Here is a 21,121-nt window from a genome sequence, read left to right as displayed (position 1 = left end):
CGGTTGAGTAATTACGTACATATATCATTAAATGCAATTCATATCAGCGAAGCGCAGATCACAGTTGATTGAAATTGTAATCGCAGCATATTTCACCGGTAACTAAACATTTATTTTGTGTAGGACTTTTAAATAATTGAAACATTGGTGAAAAAGTCATATAAAATTTGTGAATGCTGATTAGTACATTTGAAAGTATATAAATAATTGCAATCACGATCGAAATGATTCTAACAAGTAGCAACATCATCAAAATTGCAGCATAATACCAACATTCGCGGTCATACTGTTCATCTGAACTTCTGAGATGCTCTAGATTGGGCATATGCAATAATGAAACCGAGAACGATTACCTTGAAAAGATAAACAATGGTAACTAGGGTTACTGTAACTGTTATTTTGAAAACAACAATTTCTCTGACCGCGTTCCCAATTTTAAACATTTTTCATTAGATATCATTTTGACATTACCAGTTACTGAGGGGTAGCTCGATTTGCGATACAGTTTTAAAAGCGAGTGGCAGGTCGTGTCGTCGTTGATACTATTTAAGCGTATAGTTGAAATAACTATGAAAAAAAGGTTGCAGTTAATATGATATTTTTCTCAGTGTAGGGTGTGGGCTGTTTTAGCTGTGTAAGTTTCTACTCAAAATTAGGTGAAGACTGGTGAGAGTGTAAAAATAATACTGACTTGACAGAACGTTGCAAAGTATATTCTCTGTGGCCATTTGCATTTAATTTGAAAAGAGTTCTTTACTACTATACAACGTATGTAATGTAATTAGTGTGGATTTGCGAGGAGTGTATAACATTGAACTGAAGAAAGTTGAACACAAAAAAGAGAATCATTCACTTCAATAGACTGGATTGTCGCAACTACCGATTTGGTCTGTGATTGTGTTTAGATTGCACGCTACTGTGGATTTGCTTCGCGCATTAGATCACCAAATAGTTATGTTTTGTGCATTTTTCATGTAAGTACAGCTTTCCGAGGACCATGAATATGCAATATATGTGCGTTTACTGAGTTCAAAGCAAACTTAAAAGTCAATTGTTAACAAAACGGAGTATCCCTAGAAATATCTATAAATTGAATTTTCTCGCTCTTAGAATGCCCTAAGTTTCCATAATGTAGGATATTCATTGACTATGTGCAACTTTACATTGTATCACTTTGTACCTTTGTGTAAAGCGGCCCTTACACGAGAATTATTATTGTCATTTTTAATGATTACTAAAGTAATGACATTCCAAATTTGTATAGACGTGTATTTTGAAAACAGTATCGTTCACAGAATATCCCGCAAATCGAAGAAAAACTAAATATTAAACATTTTGTAGTCCGGCCATGAAAGCCACAGTTTAAAAATTACCTTTTTTGTAGGATTGACAACAAACAATACATGGTACATCAGATACAGAGCCAAATGATCTTCGAAAATCAAAAGACATTGAAGGAGTTTTATATGGAAGATCTATAATAGATCTGAAACTGGAACAAAGTAGCCGTTCTAGTTTTGTTTATTTGAACAGCTCTGTCAAATTTAAAACGCATACGATGCCGTTCTATTTTTTCTATATTTAGGGCATATTCAGGAGTGTTCTAGTTCTAGATGCATAAATTATGTCAGTTTTAAAATTTAAATCTAGAAATTATAACAAAATAAACTGGCAGCCCAAGTACCGTTTTATCTGTGTTTCAAATATAGAAAAAATAGAACGGCAATGTATACCAGTTTTAAATTTGACAGTAGAACTGGTCGAATAAATAAAACTAAAACGGATTGCTGGGGATACGTTTGTTTCAGTTTCATTTACATTTTAGATCACCCATATGAATCTTGCAGCTGCTGAATTTGCTCTTAGGGCATGTTCAGGAGTGTTTTAGTTCTAGATTCATAATTAATGTCAGTTTTGAAATTTAAATCTAGAATCTACAACAAAATAAACTGGCAGCCCCAGCAGCGTTTTATCTGTGTTTCAGATATACAAAAAAATAGAACAGCATTGTAGACCAGTTTTAAATTTGACAGAAGAACTGGTCGAATAAATAAAACTAGAACGGCTTGCTGGGGATACGTCTGTTCCAGTTTCTGCTCTATTAGGGCATATTCAGTAGTGTTCTAGTTCAGATGCATAATTAATGCCAGTTACAAAATTTAAATCTGAATTTTATAACAAGAAAAACTGGCAGCCCTAGGGGAGTGTTTTACTCGTGGCAGTGTTTTACTAGTGTTTCAAATATACAAAAAATAGAACGGCATCGTAGACCAGTTTTAAATTTGACAGAAGAACTAATTAAATAAATAAAACTAGAACGGCTTGCTGGGGATGTGTTTGTACCAGTTTCTGCTCTATTATAGATCTTCCATGTAGAACTTCTAGCTGCTGAATTTGCTCTTATAGATCTTCCATATATAACTTCTAGCTGCTGAATTTGCCCTTAGGGCATTTTCAGGAATGTTCTAGTTCTAGATGCAGAATTTATGTCAGTTTTAAAATATAAATCTTAAGAATTATTACAAAATAAATTGGCAGCCGCAGCAGTGTTTTATCTGTGCTTCAAATACAGAAAAAAAAGGCTGCGTATACCAGTTTTAAATTTGACAGTAGAATTCGATTAAATAAAACTAAAACGTCTTGCTGGGGATACGTTTATTTCAGTTTCAGTTATATTATAGACCACCCACATGAATCGTGCAGCTGCTGAATTAGCTTTTAGGAGTTCAGGAGTGTTCTAGTTCTAGATACAGAACTTTATGTCAGTTTTAAAATTTAAATCAAGAAAGTATAACAAAATAAACTCTCAGCCCAAGCATCATTTTATCTGTGTTTCAAATAAATAAAAAAATAGAATAGAAAGGCAACGTATACCAGTTTTGAATTTGACAGTAGAACCGTTCGAATAAATAAAACTAAAACGGCTTGCTGAGGGCATATTCAGGAGTGTTCTAGTTCTAGGTGCATAATTTATGTCAGTTTTAAAATTTAAATCAAGAAATTATAACAAAATGAACTGGCAGCCCCAGTAGCGTTTTATCTGTGTTTCAAATCTGTATAAAATGTTCAAAACGACGTATGTAACATTGCGAGATTCTCTTTGTTTACTTTCTCTTTCGATTATTGCAAAATATTCCTGCTTTTTTCGTTAATTTCTCCAGAGCAGATTAAAAGATGATAGCTTTAGTTATTATTATCGGTAAATAATTGGAGAAAATGATTGCTAAGAGTGCCGTAATAATCAAAAGAGAAAGTAAACAAAGAGAATCTCTCATTGTTACATACGTCGTTTTGAACATTTTATACAGAAATATAGAAAAAATAGAACGGCAGTGTATACCAGTTTTAAATTTGACAGTAGAACTGGTCGAATAAATAAAACTAAAACGGATTGCTGGGGATACGTTTGTTTCAGTTTCAGTTACATTATACACCACCAATATGAATCTTGCAGCTGCTGAATTTGCTCTGAGGATTCGTTTGTTTCAGTTTCATTTATATTATAGACCACCCATATGAATCGTGCAGCTGCTGAATTTGCTCTTACGGCATATTCAGTAGTGTTGTAGTTCTAGATGCATAATTTCTGTCAGTTACAAAAAAGACGGGTGGGTAATGTCAGAGACATAACTGGATGTCGTGAATACGAAAACAACTGACATGTTCCTTAACACTTCCGAATATCAATTTGTTGATCAATTGTATGAATTATGCTAGCATTCCCCTTTTCCACATTTTTCGCAAAAACAAAGAAGGCTTCACTTGATCTCGATTACTGTGAATTTCACACAGCGAAAAGTGCACAAATCTAACCAAGCTGTTCTAGATTTGCCCTAAACTGAGGATATTTCCCTTCGATTTGCGAACAACAAATCCTAATAGTTCTTTAGAAAATTTTTAGAGTTATTAGAACGGCTAATTTTGTGTAATGCTCTCCACCGTTGCTTTTTCACCATGCAAATGACTGGCAGCTGTGACGATTCTTGTCGGAAGCGAAACTAGCTTTGCAAACGACACAAAATACATCTGCTTGCAGTGGCGATAGAATCCAAACTGATCCAATTTTTGTTGAGAGGTTTGTTTTTACCTGGTTTCGTTTGTAGCTTTTTCAGTATTGGGGGGTCCTAACGGCTATAAAAATAACCGCATACAGAATTTTAATTTCGATTATTTCATTTTGGATTTGCATTTTATTGAAATAAACTATCCGGATGCTCTACGATATTAAACACTGTTCGGAACACCAAATTGTGGAACTCACAACGATATTAAACACTGTTCGGAACATTTTCTTGAACGATTTGTTGTGCAGCAGCAGATATTTTGTTCTCTTCCTCAGAACGCGTTCTGATTGGCTGGTGTTGACATGGGTCAAATGAGACAGGTTTTTCAAAAGTGTACTATTGAAATACTTCAATGCTTTTTCTATACACGCTTAAGTTGAAAAAATTCGATTCTATTGGTAGTTAGATTATATAAATCTTTTCACAGATCACTGAGCTATGAGCTTTAAGAATACGAGAAAGGCAAACGCGCCTTATGAATTATCCTCTTTGATACTAATTTATACCAAACATTTGAGAAAAGTTTAATTTTGAATTATTTGAGATTATGTCACACAACTGAATATTTTATCATAAAATTGTGATCATATTTCCGATGGCATGTAGCAAAAATTATGTTGATTCGTTAGATACAACAAGAGATATTCACGATCAAAAACTTATCACTCTCTCAGAGGGTAACTTTTGAAAAGGCACCACATAGTAAAGTAAGTCGTATTCACGACAAAATGTAAATCTGGATTTTATAACAAGAAAAACAGTGTTTTACTTGTGTTTCAAATAAAAGCAGTGTTTTACTTGTGTTTCAAATATACAAAAAAGAGAAGGGCATCGTAGACGAGTTTTAAATTTGACAAAAGAACTGGTCGAATAAATAAAACTAGAACGGCTTGCTGGGGATACGTTCCAGTTTCTGTTCTATTATAGATCTTCCATATAGAACTTCTAGCTGCTGAATTTTGGTATGCACTGCCGTTATATTTTTTTATATATTTGAAACAAATAAAACGCTGCTGGGGCTGTCAGTTTTTCTTGTTATAAAATCCAGATTTAAATTTTACAAAATGGTATAAATTATGCATCTAGAACTAGAACACTACTTATTGTTTATTATTTATTATTGTAACATCAACAGACACATTGTTTTACGTGGAAGGTTGAAGTCAAATCCAGATGATACACGATTGAACGATCTTTGCAACCCTATAACGGCACCTTTTGTTCCATAGTTGGTGCGACGTAGAGGTAGTCGAAGGTAGGCGTTATTCGGAAGAGCACGAGGACGAACATAGATATTAACCTCACGAAGCAAAGCGGGGCAGTCAAACCTATCATTCAAAATATCAGCTATCATCAAAGCACGCGACAAGTCTCGTCGTACTTGTAGTGTGTCAAGACCAATCAGCAATCCGCGACTTTCATAGCTCGGCAGTTGATGTGGATTATTCCAAGGTAATCGTCTAAGAACAAAAGGTACGAATCTACATTGTATAGATTCTATTCTATAAACTCCATTAAGGTAAAGAGGGTTCCAGTCTACTGAGCAATATTCTAAAGTAGAACGAACGAGTGTACAGTATAGAGTCTTCAGGCAATAAATATCATTGAAGTGCTTAGTCATTCTACATATGAATCCCAAACAGCGAGAAGCTTTCGCAACAATGTAGTTAATGTGCTGTTTGAACGATAACTGCTCATCAAGAAAGACACCAAGATCTTTGACGCATGTTGATCTACTAATCATGAATCCTTCAAGATAATATTTGAATTTGAACGGTAACATTTTCCTTGTGAACGTTATGATTGAGCACTTTTCGGGATTCACTATCATATGATTGGTTTTGCACCAGTTCGCAAAGATTTCTAATTACCGTTGAAGGAATGCCGCATCTTCTGAGCTGCAAATGGTATGATAGATCTTGAGGAAACTCGTGGTCCACCCAGACAAAGATTTACATCATTGAAGTACAGTAAGAAAATCAAAGGACCAAGATGACTCCCCTGTGGAATTCCAGACGTTGCGACAAATTCTTCGGAAACCCAATCTTCAATTTTGATAGTAAGACGTCGATTGCTGAGATATGATTGTATCCACTGAATGACGTTTGCACCAAAGCCGAATCGATTTAATTTTGCAATTGTGATGTCATGATTTATTTTTATCGAAAGCAGAAGAGAGATCTGTATAGATAACGTCCGTCTGCAACCCGTCTGACATAGCGTTTGTTATGTAACATGTAAAAGATACAAGGTTGGTAGCTGTTGAACGCTTCGGCATAAACCCGTGTTGAGTATCATCAATGTACTGCTTTGCAATGGTCAGAATTACTTTTTCGAACAATTTAAGAATTGCACTAAGAGAAGTGATACCGCGGTAGTTGTTCATATCGCGTTTGTCGCCTTTCTTGTAAACCGGATACATAAACGAAGCTTTCCATAAATCCGGAAACACTGCTGTAGTTAATGAGGTTCTGAATAAACGATAAAGTGGTGGTATTATTCCAGCCGAACATTTCTTCAACATAACTGCCGGTATGTCATCTGGTCCTGAAGAACTCGAAGACTTCAATCCAGCGATAGCCATCTGTACCGAATTCACGTCTATGTCAATGGAGTGCAAAAGCAATTAGATATCAGAACGTTGATCGCCGCTCGTTCGATTTGCTGTGGAGATAATGCTTCAGCAGAGAAAACACGAGCGAATTGTACCAAAAAGAGCTGGCAAATTTCTTGAGTACTCGAACCGGTACGCTCATCGAATCGTATTAACGATGGTAATCCAAATTCCTTCCTTTGCTCATTCACGTGCTTCCAGAAAGCTTTTGGGTTAAACTTCATCCTACGCTGTACCTTCTTAAAATAATTGGCATGGCAACACTTCACGGTTTTCTTGTATAACTTATTTATCGTGTCAGAGCAGCTCTTTTGGATGTTTTCAGATGTTTCAATTTAGCGGTTAGCCACGGCGGATGTTTGGAATGTTGGACGAATCGTTTCGGAATAATCCTATGTTATACTGAATATGCCCTAAGAGCAAATTCAGCAACTGGAAGTTTACAATAAAACTAAAACGGTTTGCTGAGGAAACGTTTGTTTCAGTTTCAGTTTTATTCTAGGGACCCTGCACGAGGGCGTGGTTTAGTGGCCCGACGACGACAGCGCATGAGGCGGCGAGTGGAAAAAAAACTTGCTATCTGAGTTTGGAAACACTTTCTAGCGTCACTATTTTTCACTTGGATACACTTTGTAGCGTATTTTCTCTCCGTATTTTTTCCGAAGCCAGGAGCCATTCGCGTTTGGCGCGAACGGTTGTTCAACATCAACTAGCTATTCAATATTGAGTCGAATTATTTGTTTTGTATTTAAATACGGCCATATCATTTTCTGTCATTGCAGTTGGATTTGTGTATAGTATTGATCATATTCTGATGCGTCGTTGTTCAGAATAAGGGCGATTAAAGCAATCGTGCCATTGTGCACATACTCACCCTTTTTCTGAATAGCGTCGTATCGTTTTTTCCCTCGTATTTCATTTGTATTCCCCATAACGCTAGCAAAATCAAAGGTAGCTATGATTCGATCGAATCACATTCGATCGAAGAATCGGTACGCCGTTGTTCGGGATAGGGACGACTGTGACTTCCCTGGACAATCTAGTGTTGAATTCGCATCCTTACCTTACATTATATAATTCAACAACCCAACTAACTGTTATTTTTTATTATTAATATAGTTCCGTACGCTTTATTTTCAGCCATAAACACATTAGTTAGTAGTAGTTAGTAAACTTCTAAATGCTAAATTTCCCTATTCATCTCCACTATCCCTAACCTAATGTATCTGAAACCAGTGGGACTCAGAGCAGCGCCTGCTGGTGGAGGAAGCCGGTGTGCTATACGGTCTAGTGCATATCAACGGTCAGGCTTTAGTAGGCTCACAACCAGCTTGTAGTGAACCTCACTCAAGCAGATGGGCGGACACGGTCTGCCAGGTTGTGGACTGATAAATTACAAATTACAATTACGATATTTCCAGCACATTAAATGATTTTTAATCGACAGGACTGGAAACACTGAAAAAAATCTTGCAACAAAATTCTAATTTCAGAACTTAAGTAAAAATTGTTTCTGTGTAATTTTTTTTATACTTTCACTCAAAAAATCAGAAAATGATCCAATAAAAAGTTTTATTTATTTATTTACAATCAATCAACAGACACAATTTGGTCCTAATGATAATTCCTAATGATATTCAGAAAATTTGTACGTATTCTGCTTCGTGACACATTAAAATCATACCCAGATGAAACGCGGTTGAACGATCTCTGTAAACCAATAATAGAACCGTTTGCGTAATAGTTGGTACGTCGTATAGGAAGTCGAAGAAAAGCACTGTTGCGGAGAGCTCTGGGTCGCACATTAATATTAATTTCGTTGAGCAAAACGGGACAGTCGATCCTACCGTTGAATATATCTGCTATTATCAAAGCGCGTGATAATTCTCGTCGCACTTGTAATGTGTCGAGACCCATTAATAACCCGCGACTTCCATAACTAGGTAGTTGATGAGGATCGGTCCACGGCAATCGGCGAAGAGCGAAGCGAACAAATCTGCCCTGTATTCCCTCAATTATATGAGCACCGTTCAGGTAGCATGGGTTCCAAACTGTCGAGCAATATTCGAGAGTTGAACGAACGTGTCTGTAAAGTACTTAGTTATTCTCATTAAGAATCCTAAGCTACGGGAAGCTTTAGCTACAATGTAACTGATGTGATGCTGAATGTAAGTTGTTCATCGAGATGGACGCCAAGATCCTTAACGCTAGTCGATCTTCCAATCAAGGATCCATCCAGAAAGTATTCGACATGCAATGGCATTTTTCTCCTCGTAAACGTAATGGCCGAGCACTTGTCTGGATTTACAATCATACGGTTAATCGTTACGGTACATACACTAATCTGCGAAGATTAACAATTGCCGCTGAAGAAAGGCTGCGTCTTCTAAGTTGCGGATGATGTGATAGATCTTGACATCATCAGCAAACGATAAGCGAGGACTTTCCAAGGCAAAATTGACATCATTGAAGTACAGTAAAAATATTAACGGTCCTAGATGACTACCCTGTGGTATTCCGGATGATGCGAGGAACTCTCCGGAAGTATGATCGTCAATTTTAACTGCTAAACGACGATTCCTAAGATACCAATTTACTGCTGAGTCAGGATTTCATTTGAAAAAACCCTAGAAAACTTTTCCGCAAACATCTGGCAGATTTCCTGTGTGCACGAACCAGTACGATCACCAAAGCTCATTGACGAGGGCAACCCAAATTCTTTCCTTTGCTCATTCACATGTTTCCAGAAATACCTTGGATTTGATTTCAGTTTTCGTTGTACGTTGTTCAAGTAGTTGGCATGGCAGCGCTTAACGGTTTTCTTGTACAACTGATTTATCTGCACGTAGTGATTACGCAGGGAAAATCCTCCATGTTTAGAATACCTCTTTAGAGCGGCTCTTTTGGTCGTTTTCAGATGTCTCGCTTCCGCAGTCAGCCATGGTGGATGCCGGGTCTGCCGTCTCGATCGTTTCGGTACATAGTAGTCGATTGCGTAGCTCATAACATTAGAAAACGTCTGCACAGCAGCATTGACATCATCGTTGTCGAGAACTTCATCCCAGTCGATTTGCGTCAAGAAGTCGGTCATATTGGTGTAGTCGGTTCTACTAAAATTATAGCAGATGATGTCCGTTGGAATGCAGGCGTTTTGTAAGCGATTTGAATCGAGCACAATATGTAGTGGAGGATGATGACGAACGGAATTGACCAGAGGGAACGGTGAAGCACTAGCAACATCTTCTCTACTTGAAAAGCAAAGATCCAACATCCGGTTATTTTCATTAACGACAGGATTCGACTGTCGAAGAAGGTTGAGGTTGTAGCCGTCGAGCATGGTTGTAATGCCAATGTGGAAAGTGGAGAGCGCCGGATCAGGAAAGAAGAAACCACCGGAACTTGTTTGCCATTTTATGCTGGAAAAGTTGAAGTCTCCCACAATCAAGATTTCATCTACGGGTAGTACATGAGTGGAAGTAATTTCTTGCAACGACTGTATGTGTGCATCGATTAGCGGTAGATCGCGGCATCGGTCCGGAGGAAGATATATCACACAAAGGTAGAGGGAAAAATTGACCAGTTTCAAACGCACCCAAACCTGCTCGACGCATTTACCAGATGCGGTTTCGATCAGTTGCGCCTTCAAACGACGATGCACTGCGATAAGCACCCCGCCTCCAATAGTATATAATTGAATTATATAACATGAAAATGTTAATAATATCAACATACATAAGAAGTGAAATTTCCACAGAAAATAGAGAATTCAATATAATATCAAATTTTTTAACATACTTACCAGAAGGAATAAGGAAAAATGTCATTATAGTAGGTGATCTAAATGCCCACATAGGAACTCAAGATCTCACAGAGGAAGATAAGCAAATTGTCGGAAAAAGCATTTATCATAAATTCTGTAATGCAAATGGTATAGGTCTGAAAGCATTTCTACATGGGCAAAGAATGAAGGACTATCTAACGTTTAGCACATCGCCTTCTATTAGAATAACATGGACCAATGGCAGAAGCTCTTCACAGTTAGATCACGTTCTAATGACCAAAATGGATTTCTTAAAATTGCCAGAAATAAGAGCATTTTTCGACGGTGCATTGCACAGTGATCATAAAATGATAGAGTGCACTATAAAAGGAAAAACCACATTACCTCATAAATAGAGTAAAGAAATCCACAATTAATCTAGAATCATTGAAAGATGAGGAGAAAAGAAAAAACTATCAACTGGAAGTAGACAAAAGAATGGCAATAAACAACTGCGGAATGGAGCGAAGCATAGAAGAAAAATGGAAAAGGATACAATCGGCGGTTATAGGAGCGGCTGAAAACACATTGCAAGAGAAGGAATTTCCCTTAACGCCAAGAAGAAAAAACGCAATTAGTAAATATGTTAGTACCCACCAAAAACTACTTAGAGATAGAAACAATAAAGAACTAATAAAGGAGGTTAGAGAAGCGGCTAAAGCGAAACAGAAAGCGTTTGATGATCACTTTTCGGAAACAGTAACAAATTTTCTAAAAGTAGTGGAAAATGAGAATTCTTTAGCGAAAATGACGAAAATTTTCAGATTTATTAAAAGTCATAAGAAAAAGAGAAAAAATAAGAAGCGCAGTTTTATTAACATACAGAAATGGGAAGAAAAACTTAACTCGAATTGTAACACGGAATCGGAACGAATAAGAACATTAGAGGAAAATGATAATAAGAGTGCGGGAGAAGAACCAACAATGGAAGAAATAGCCAAAATATTATGGAATACACGTAATAACACGGCAGCAGGGATAGATGGTATACATAACGAACTTCTCAAATATGGATCCCCACAATTGCTACAAGAAATGACTGAATGTATCAGAGAAATTTTTCGATCAAACGTCATTCCAACATCTTGGTCCTACACTCTCCAAGTACCAATACCAAAAATCCCTAATCCAAAAAAGGTGGACGATTACAGATGCATAACGCTATGCTCTTCAGCTTACAAAGTGTACGCAAAAATTCTGTTAAATCGCCTGAGGGAGCAAATTGATCCTATACCAAGCTATCAATTGGCATTCCAACCAAAAAGAAGTGCAACGGATCAAATATTTGTCCTCAGAAGAATTCTAGATGAAAGATGGAGAAAAGGGCTACAAACAATACTTGTATCGGTGGACTTACGACAGGCCTTTGATCGAATCGATACGTCAAAAACTAACAATGTAGATCCGGACACATTAAGAAAATTTGGAAAACATACACTTCCAGTAGTAACAACTCTTAAATATCTTGGTATATTTATTACCAGCAGCTTATCTAGAGGAACAACAACATCAGGAAGAATTAGTAAAGCTTACAAAGCGTTCTACGAATTATGCTCTTTCCTGAAACAGCATAAATTACCTTGGGATACCATAAAAAAACTTTACCATGCTCTGATTACCCCAGTAGTGACATATGGAATGGAAGTCTCTACCATTCTAAAACGAAATCGTAACTCCTTACGCAGAATGGAAAACGAAATGCTTTTAACCCTCAAAGAACTAAGTAAAAACAAAAACACAAAAGAACATATAAATTCAAGGGAGAAAACTGAACAAAATAACGCCAGTAACACTCCGCAAAACAAACACGATGATAATAATAAAGTAGCAGAAAGACAAAAAACAAATAACAACGGATCAGGATCACAAATATCTCCTGGAATTGAGCCCCAGAATGAAAGAAATAATTTGAACTCTGAACACCACTTGATGAATCCACATATAGCTGCCAATTGGTTAAATAACAAAACAATTAATAATAAAATCAGAATTGCACGTCTCAACTACCTTCGACATATTATAAGAAGTTGCGGAAACGGAATTCTAAAGAAAGCTCTGGAATACAAAATATCAATTCCAAAGAAGAGAGGTCGACCGGCTTACTCGATAAGAAATAACATGTTCGATGACATAGATAGGAGTGGAATTCCTCTACAGAATTGGCATGAAACAGCACTAAATAAGCAAAAAATGAAGGAATTGACAAAATCATTGTTTGAATAAATGGTTGAGTCAGAATACGAAATCAGTGATGATTCAGAAGAATATAGCTCGGACGAATCACTACTACCATCAGACTTCGCAGGCTTCAGCGACAATGAGGACGTGTTCCCGGGCGATTCAGAATAACCTACGCACAAACAATATCGTTCATTATACACTACGACCATTATTATTATTTTATGATTTACTTTTGCCTTGTACTAATAGGAAACCATGTTAAAAATACATAAAAGGACAGTGACCGTACCCAGTAAGTATAATTACAATTAACTTATTTTGTAAATATTTCAGCAACACACATATACTAAATTACAAATGGGGAAAGGATCAATGCACAATTCCGGGCTAACGCCAGTGTCCAGTTGGTCAACATAGACTAGTTCGTCAGGCGTGGAATTGATATTGTATATCCTGGATCCATAAATGGGCCCGGTTCAGAATTTGCGCTATTCAGCTGCCCGACCGGTAAACCCAGAAAAAAAAAGTTCAATGAGTTATTAGACAGGGGAACGTTAAGTGCTGCGGCAGCAATTTGCTGTTGAGCCAGGATTTCATTTGAAAAAACCCTAGAAAACTTTTCCGCAAACATCTGGCAGATTTCCTGTGTGCACGAAATTTTAATACTTTGTTAAATGAAGTAAGTTTATCTTGAAGTTCTTCTTACTTTCATTGAATTGCAATTATTACACCACCTGCTGTTAATTTATTTTCAGAGCAAAATAGACCCAAATAACTTTCAATCCGTCAAACTTTGTAATGGACCGCAGTTTTATATAAATTTAACTACTCGATGAAAAATAACTGCTCGAATGTCAAATTTTAACTGAAAGTTCAAATAATTCGCTTTATATTCTTAGGCTGTGAACCATTTCGCGGTTAATTTTAACTTTTGGTTAAAATCTGACACTCGAGTGGTTATTTGGTGTCGAGTAGTTAAATTTGACTAAAGCTGTGGCCCATTTCAAAATTTGACGGACGGAAAGTTATTTGGGTTTATTTTCCACTGGAACTAATTTCAACTAAAGAATTAGTATTAGAATTTTCATTGCGAGATTTTTTTCAGTGTTGTAAAATAACTATCGATTATTTTATTTTTGACAACATCAAATTAACCACTCGAGTGTCAGATTTTAACCAAAAGTTAAAATTAACCGCGAAATGGTTCACAGCCTTAGAATGGAGGAAGGAAAAAATTTAAATCGTAAAAATGCTAGCAAACTCACGGGTAGCCAGTTCGACGTAAATTATTCTGATAACGACGGCAGATAATTATCATATACTCAAAAAAGGATCTCACTTATTTTTTCAGCGATGGCAGTCCGGTACTTTTAATCTTAGGTTTAAATGAAAGATCTTACCGAAAATTAAGCATATTTTTTGGTGGCAATTAAAATCGTCGTTTGGAGTACGATGTGAAAATCGTATAAAAATTTGAATAAAAACTAGTAGTTTGTAGGTCATGTTAATTGATGGTCATAGGGACCGTGTACGACAACAAGTAGCGCCATTAGTGGCGAATAGGCGAAATAATCCTACCATAGCTTTACACTGTTACCATATGTTTACGCTAAATAAAATTGTCAAAAATGTCGGTGTTGAACAGTCGTTCGCACTGCACGCGTATAGCTCTTGGCTCCTGAAAATTTTTTCTGGCTACCTAGAGTTTCATTGATTCAAGGCTTCAGTCTTTTTCAAGGCTACCTGAATCACTAACAGTCTTTTTAAAGACTAACAATTAGTCAGCCTTTCTCAAGGCTATACAAAGAGTTATATTAGAGTGACTAAGTGATACAAAGAGTGACTAAGTGATACAAAGAGTGATATTAGAGGTCTAATCGAAGACTAATTTAGCCTAGTTAATTTAATTTAAATTTTCATTCATTTCGAAAATGCCTGCGTCCAACCGGAAAGGTAACAATCCTAAGGCTAAAAATAATTCAATACGGAATAAATCACAATCCGTTATTCAACATTTTTCTAATAACATTCACGATCTTATAGAATCTGAATGTAAAAATAAAAGACAACGGACGGATTTCCCTTCCGTTGATTCTATGCCGTCTAACAATATTTACGAGATTCTTCCTGAATCTTCAAAAATTCCCAAAACGGACGCTTGTCGTTCTGGGAAGAAACATCAATCTATGCCACCAGTGACGGTGATGATTTCCGACTTCAAAGCATTCCGTACTGAGCTTTCTACTTTTCTCCCGGAAGTAAAAGTCTCATTTCAAATCGGACGAAGAAGAGAATGTCGAGTCTTGGTTGATGGATTGGAAGATTACGAACGTCTTATTCGAAATTTGTCCGAGAAACTTCATAAATTTTATTCATATGCAGGGTTGTTACGGTCGCGCGGATTTCGCGGTTTTCGCGGATTTCGCGATTTTCGCGGATTTGGCGCGGTTTCTGCTAAGGTTTTGATGCTGTGGCGCGGATTTCGCGCGAATTTTAAAAACTATCATTCCACATTTGTGAATTATTTGTTCGAATAATAAAAGTTCTTTGCAAATTTTTTAAGCTTGTGAGTTTTATGAAACCCTAAAAAATTTAAGATGGGCGAACGTTACAGCAATTGGTCGAGCTGGCCGAATTGGTGAATTTTCACCTTGATAAAACCAAAATTTACTAGAAGGCGGTTCTAGTAAATGTTTTCTTTAGTGGACAAAATTTCGAGTTCATGCTCTTCGATCTCGAGTGGTACAAATTACTATTTCAACAGATATGTTACCAGGAATTACAAAAACTGTTCGATGTATGTGATTGCGTATCCCTATTCCAATGCGGAAATAGAAAGAATATTTTTGCACTTCTGGGATTCCATCCGTGGTGATAGGAAATTGTTCTAATAGTTTGTTATTCAACATTTTCAATTGTTCTATGCGTTCTGGAATTTTTTCCTGAAATATGGAAGAAATCCTATGCGAACAAGGGTATAGTATCCAACTACCGTGTAATAGCTGCTTTGTGCGCTTTATCGAAGCTGTTTGAAATTATAGTTCTGGATTTTATAACACATAGTTGCTCTGATTACATATCTGAGACTCAGCATGGATTCATGCCAAAAGCTTTCAACTTCCCCAAATTTAGTAACCTACAAGTAGATTCTATATACACCGATTTTGCTGCTGCGTTCGACAAAATTAATCATCACATAACTATCTTCAAAATAAGTAGACTGGGATTAAACGGACCATTTTTAAATTGGCTTCGATCATATCTAATTGGTCATGAAATGATAGTGAAAATAGGAGACTGTACAACCTCACCATTTGCTGTTACCTCTGGAGTTCCTCAAGGAAGTCGCATTGGACCGTTTATGATTTTATTGCATCTCAACGATCTAATTTTTCGATCCAGTGTATTAAGCCATCGTTTGCCGATGACTTTCATATTTCATATTTCAAAATGGGTTTAAATGCTACTCAATTCTCCGTCATCTCTTTTTGTAGCAAAAAGTCTGTATTCAAGTTCGACTATAATATTCCACAAAACTGTTCTCGAACGCGCACCGTCTATTAATGACCTGGGTGTTCTGGAATCCAAGTTAAATTTTAAAGAGCACATAGAGCTGAGCTATTAGGATTTATTTTCCGCGTCACTAAAAAATTCTCTGATATAGATTGCTTGTAAGCTCTGTATTGCGCTTCAGTTCGCTCAACGCTCGAATATGCTGCTGTTATCTGGTGACCTTATTACCAATCGAAATCCAACGCATTGAAGTGATTCAACGCTAATTTCCCCGATTCGCTCTCCGACGTCTTCCATGGAGATATCCTTTAAACTAAACATGTTACCATGACCGCTGCAAACTGATTGGTCTCGATTTATTATCTGTCTGTCGCGATGTTTGTGAGGCTAGTTTTGTGGCAGACATACTTCAGTCGCAGATCGATTGCTCCGAGCAATTGCAATTGTTACAATTTGACATTCGACGACGTAATCTTCGATCCTATTTTTTTTCTTCGGATTCCCTATGTTAGAACTTATTATGGATATAACAAAGCCCATTGCTAGCATGTGCCGCATATTTAACAAATGTTCAATTTTTTCGGCTTTCATTTATCGCGTAATATCAAGAAATCTTTTCTTATGTTACTGTCTCATTAGATTTAGCTACTATAGAAGCACTATATTTAAGGAAATGTATCATTTGAATGATATTAATCTATTTATACAAAAGATAAGGAGGTTTTATGCTTGCTGGAGAACAAGTTTGACAGAAACTAACTCCAGTAGACATTCAGAGTAAAATCTGACAACAGGAGAAGGCATTATTATAATTGAAACTGAAATTAAAAAGAGTGAATCAGATCATTCTGATGTGGTCTACCTTATAATTATTCTCAAAAAGAAGGAAGATTGCTTGCCGAGCAAGAAGATGTTGAAGCAAAAAATTGTCTTCGCTGAAATCTGAACTTCTTTCAAAATCGCAATTGTAAGCATTTTTAGTTTTACTGTAAAATTTTCCGTACATCAGAGAGTATTGATTAACTAAGGACATCGAAAAAGATGGAGAAGAAAAAATGAAATCGTTTTCATGGGGTTTCTAAAAGTGACGTGTTGTATGCAGACTTATTTATTGTGTTTATATAAAAAAATTTATGCCGATTTTCAAATTATATTTAAGTGAGTTTTCAATTTCTGCGCAAAGTATCACCTGCATTAAAATAGTGGTGTAATGCTTCGCTCGAATATCGCGCGTTTTAGTTTCCAACTTTGCGCGGATTTCGCGCGTTTTGATTTTGAAATTTTTCGTAACAACCCTGCATATGATATAAAATCAGACAGACCCTTCAAAGCTGTCTTGAAAGGCTTATCAAATGATCAAAGTACTTATGAAATTAAAAATGAAATAAAAGAATTGTTTGGTTTTGCCCCTTCCCAAGTAATACTTATGAAAAAAAAAGAGCGAATGGTACTTCTAAACCACGCTCTGGAATTTCCCATGAACTTTACCTAATGCACTTCAATCGAAGTGATGTAAACAATTTGAAGACTTCAGAAAAAGTACGTTTCATTTCCCACACTAAAATTCATTGGGAACATTATAAACGGCATAATCGTATTGCAAACTTAACGCAATGTCGTCGTTGCCAAGGCTTTGGCCGGCGACACGACCAGGCACTCTGAAGAAAAACCGACTTGAAAAATAACCATTGACAATTTACTATCAGTTACCAAAAATTGAGCGATCCCTCGCCAATGATGAAAATAATGTTTTGGAGCAACACTGTTCAGTTGCTACGAACTAGTTGCCAAGGAGTTCTAATACAAATAAACAAACAGTTTGATAAATTTGCGGAATCGTTCGTTTGATTTTGATGATTGCAGATGAATTATTATATCACAAAGGCAGGTTATAAACAGGTCAAATAAAGCAATGTAGCGTTCACATTTTTGTTGGTTGATATGTGTGTATTTACAATTATCTCCGTGTCTAACTGTGCCTCCGTCTTATCCAACCCGTGGACAACTTGACAGCTCCCATACATCGAGAATATACGTAAAAGTTTTGGTTCTCTGGTTCCACAATGGCGTCGTAAATAGAATAACATTTGGAAATAACTGTTTTTCGACAATCTGCGGTTTAAATTTAACTAAAGTAAAATAAATTTTGCTAGCCTTGACATTTATAAAATAATTATGATGATTAGTTACTATGGTTTAGTATAAGTATATTTTTTCTATTTTCATCAATAGAAGGTTTAAAAGTAGTTCATCACATTTCAATGAACAATGAACGTGAAGTAAGGTATTCTACTGAATCTTGAAGAACAATACTAGTAATTTGCAAATTAAGAATAAATCTATGGTTATCTTATCTTTATCCGAGTCGTTAGAAGATCATACAATGATACCAAATACTCCTACAAATGCTACTAATTCCTTGCGTTTTCATTGATACGACTAAATACGTTAGGCACTCTTTAGTCACACACCACATTTAAAAAGGCGGGTGGGTAATGTAAGAGACATAACTGGATGTCGTGGATGTCGCCACTAATTGAGTCACTTTATTCACTGACTATTGCTAGTGTATTTCACTTCTGCTGTTCGATACACTTCGGACTTTATGACAGATCAAAAACGGTCCGATTCTAATGCAGGTTTATTTGAGACTGACTGGTCTGATGATTGTGAACAGAGCGAGAAGATAAAATGAAAAACTGAGTTGCCAGAAGGGCCTGAGAAACTGACATAATTCTATGAACGGTAGCACCAACTATCTGCAGAAGGCAGTGTTGGTAAACACAGGGTGGCAAGTGACCGGGAAAAAGTCGGGAATTTCGTTTCACCGGGAGAAACCGGGAAAAAGTCGGGAATTTTAGTGCAAATCCGTGAAAAAAACTTACTAGCCCTAATCGTAGTAAATCATGATTTTCCTGTTTAAACAAATGAAAAGTTTGAGGCAATACTCCATTTTGTGTTTAAGTGAGAACTTCTGTAAAAGTTCTGAAACATCGTATTGTCCCACACAGGTTTTATGGTACACCCATCCATTGGTGATTGATCCCTTATTTCGTTCAACAATTGTAAGGCTTTGGCAGCAATTTTTAATAGATCAGAAAGCATTTTCTAGTTGTTACCAATAACAGCACATCGAACGGATGCTTTTGCTGGATTTCTATTAAATTTCAGAATAAGTTTGCATAATATGATTGCAAAAAAAATATCAGGTAACATGTTCAATAAAATTATGAAAAATTCTTAAGAGCCTTCATGTTTTTGAGTGGGTTAATGATTGTCCTAATTTCATCATAATTTGTCTCAGTAATGTCATCTTGAGACAATACTTGTGTTGTAATCTTGGTATTGATTTCAATAGGATTCGCAAAATTTGAAAAGCTGTCGACTTTGATCTTGTCCACCGTTTCCACGTACAAAAAGAGAATGATTGTTGGTAGGAATACTCACTATTATTGAATCTGTAATCTGTAGTTTTCATATTATTTTCAAAGAAACAAACAGAAGAACGAAACCAAAAAGGTTAAAACCAGAATAAAATAAATGATTCTTCTTTTTTATTCATGTCGTGAATACGACTTACTTTACTATGGGGCGCCTTTTCAAAATTTACCCTCTGAGAGAGTGATAAGTTTTTGATCGTGAATATCTCTTTTTGTATGTAACGAATCAACATAATTTTTGCTACATGCCATCGGAAATATGATCACAATTTTATGATAAAATTTTCAGTTGTGTGACACAATCTCAAATAATTCAAAATTAAACTTTTCTGAAATGTTTGCTATAAACGAGTGTCAAAGAGGATAATTCATAAGACACGTTTGTCTTTCTCGTATTTTGAAAATTCATAGCTCAGTGATCTGTGAAAGGATTTATAAAATCTAACTACCTATAGAATCGAAATTTTTCAACTTAAACGTGTATAGCAACAGCATTGAAGTATTTCAATAGTACACTATTAAAAACCCTGTTTCAATTAACCCATGTCAACACCAAGCAATCAGAACGCGTTCTGAGGAAGAGAAAAAAATATATGCTGCTGTACAACAAATCGTTCGAGAAAAATGTTCCGAACAGTGCTTAATATCGTAGTGACTTCCATAATAATGGTTCTTCTGAAAGGCAAGAATGAATCCCGTACAGCATCCTGATAATTTCTGTCAATGAAAAGCAAATCCAAAATGAAATTATCGACATTAAAATTCTATATGCTGCTATTTTTATAGCCGTTAGGACCGCCCATTAGTGAAAAAGCTACAAACAAAATCACGTAAAAAGAAACCTCTTAACAAAATTTGGATCAGTTTGCATTCTATCGCCACTGCGAGCAGATGTATTGTGTGTCGTTTGCAAAGCTAATTTCGCTTCCGACAAGAGCGCTTCCGACAAGTCACAGCTGCTATTCATTTGCATTCGTGAAAAAACAACGACAAGAGGACAACGGTGGGGAACATCACACAAAATCAGCCGTTCTAATGGCTCTAAAAGTTTTCTAAAGAACTATTAGGATTTCTTCTTCACGAATCAGTAAGTAATCTACAGTAATCGAGATCAAGTGAAGTCTTCTTTGTTTTTGCGAAAAATGTGAAAAAGGAGAATGCTTGCATAATTCATACAATTGATTAACTAATCGATTTATTCGGAAGTGTTAAGGAACATATCAGTTGTTTTCGTATTCACGACATCCAGTTATGTCTCTGACATTATCCACCCGCCTTTTTTAGACCAAAGAGAAGACGTTGGGCAGAGTCAATTAAAGGTAGAAAGATTACAAAATACGCATGTTTGGAGATTTATGACGTGTGTTATAGATAAGTTTGTTGCTATGCAGCGCTGTTAGAAAAATTCGCAATATTTTGATTTCATTCAGGAGTTCTTGCGTGAGTCACAATATGAAAATTAGGCTCCTTTTGAATATATTGCTGGACG

At 36.2% G+C, this 21,121-nt stretch overlaps 1 protein-coding gene across 6 annotated transcripts in view; it reads left to right on the top strand.

Annotated features, from left to right (window-relative positions):
- The first annotated feature begins 690 nt into the window (after positions 1-690).
- The window catches only part of LOC131432412 (uncharacterized), a 329,233-nt gene continuing 308,802 nt past the window's right edge, over positions 691-21,121 (top strand). For all 6 annotated transcript variants that reach the window (XM_058598659.1, XM_058598654.1, XM_058598656.1 and 3 more), the window contains exon 1: positions 691-974. The gene's annotated coding sequence lies outside the window, so the exon portion shown is untranslated. The remainder of the gene's footprint in view (positions 975-21,121) is intronic.

Source organism: Malaya genurostris, chromosome 2 (genome assembly GCF_030247185.1).
Source record: "Malaya genurostris strain Urasoe2022 chromosome 2, Malgen_1.1, whole genome shotgun sequence".
NCBI classification, from domain to species: Eukaryota; Metazoa; Arthropoda; class Insecta; order Diptera; family Culicidae; genus Malaya; species Malaya genurostris.
This window is presented reverse-complemented; position numbering and strand designations above follow the sequence as displayed.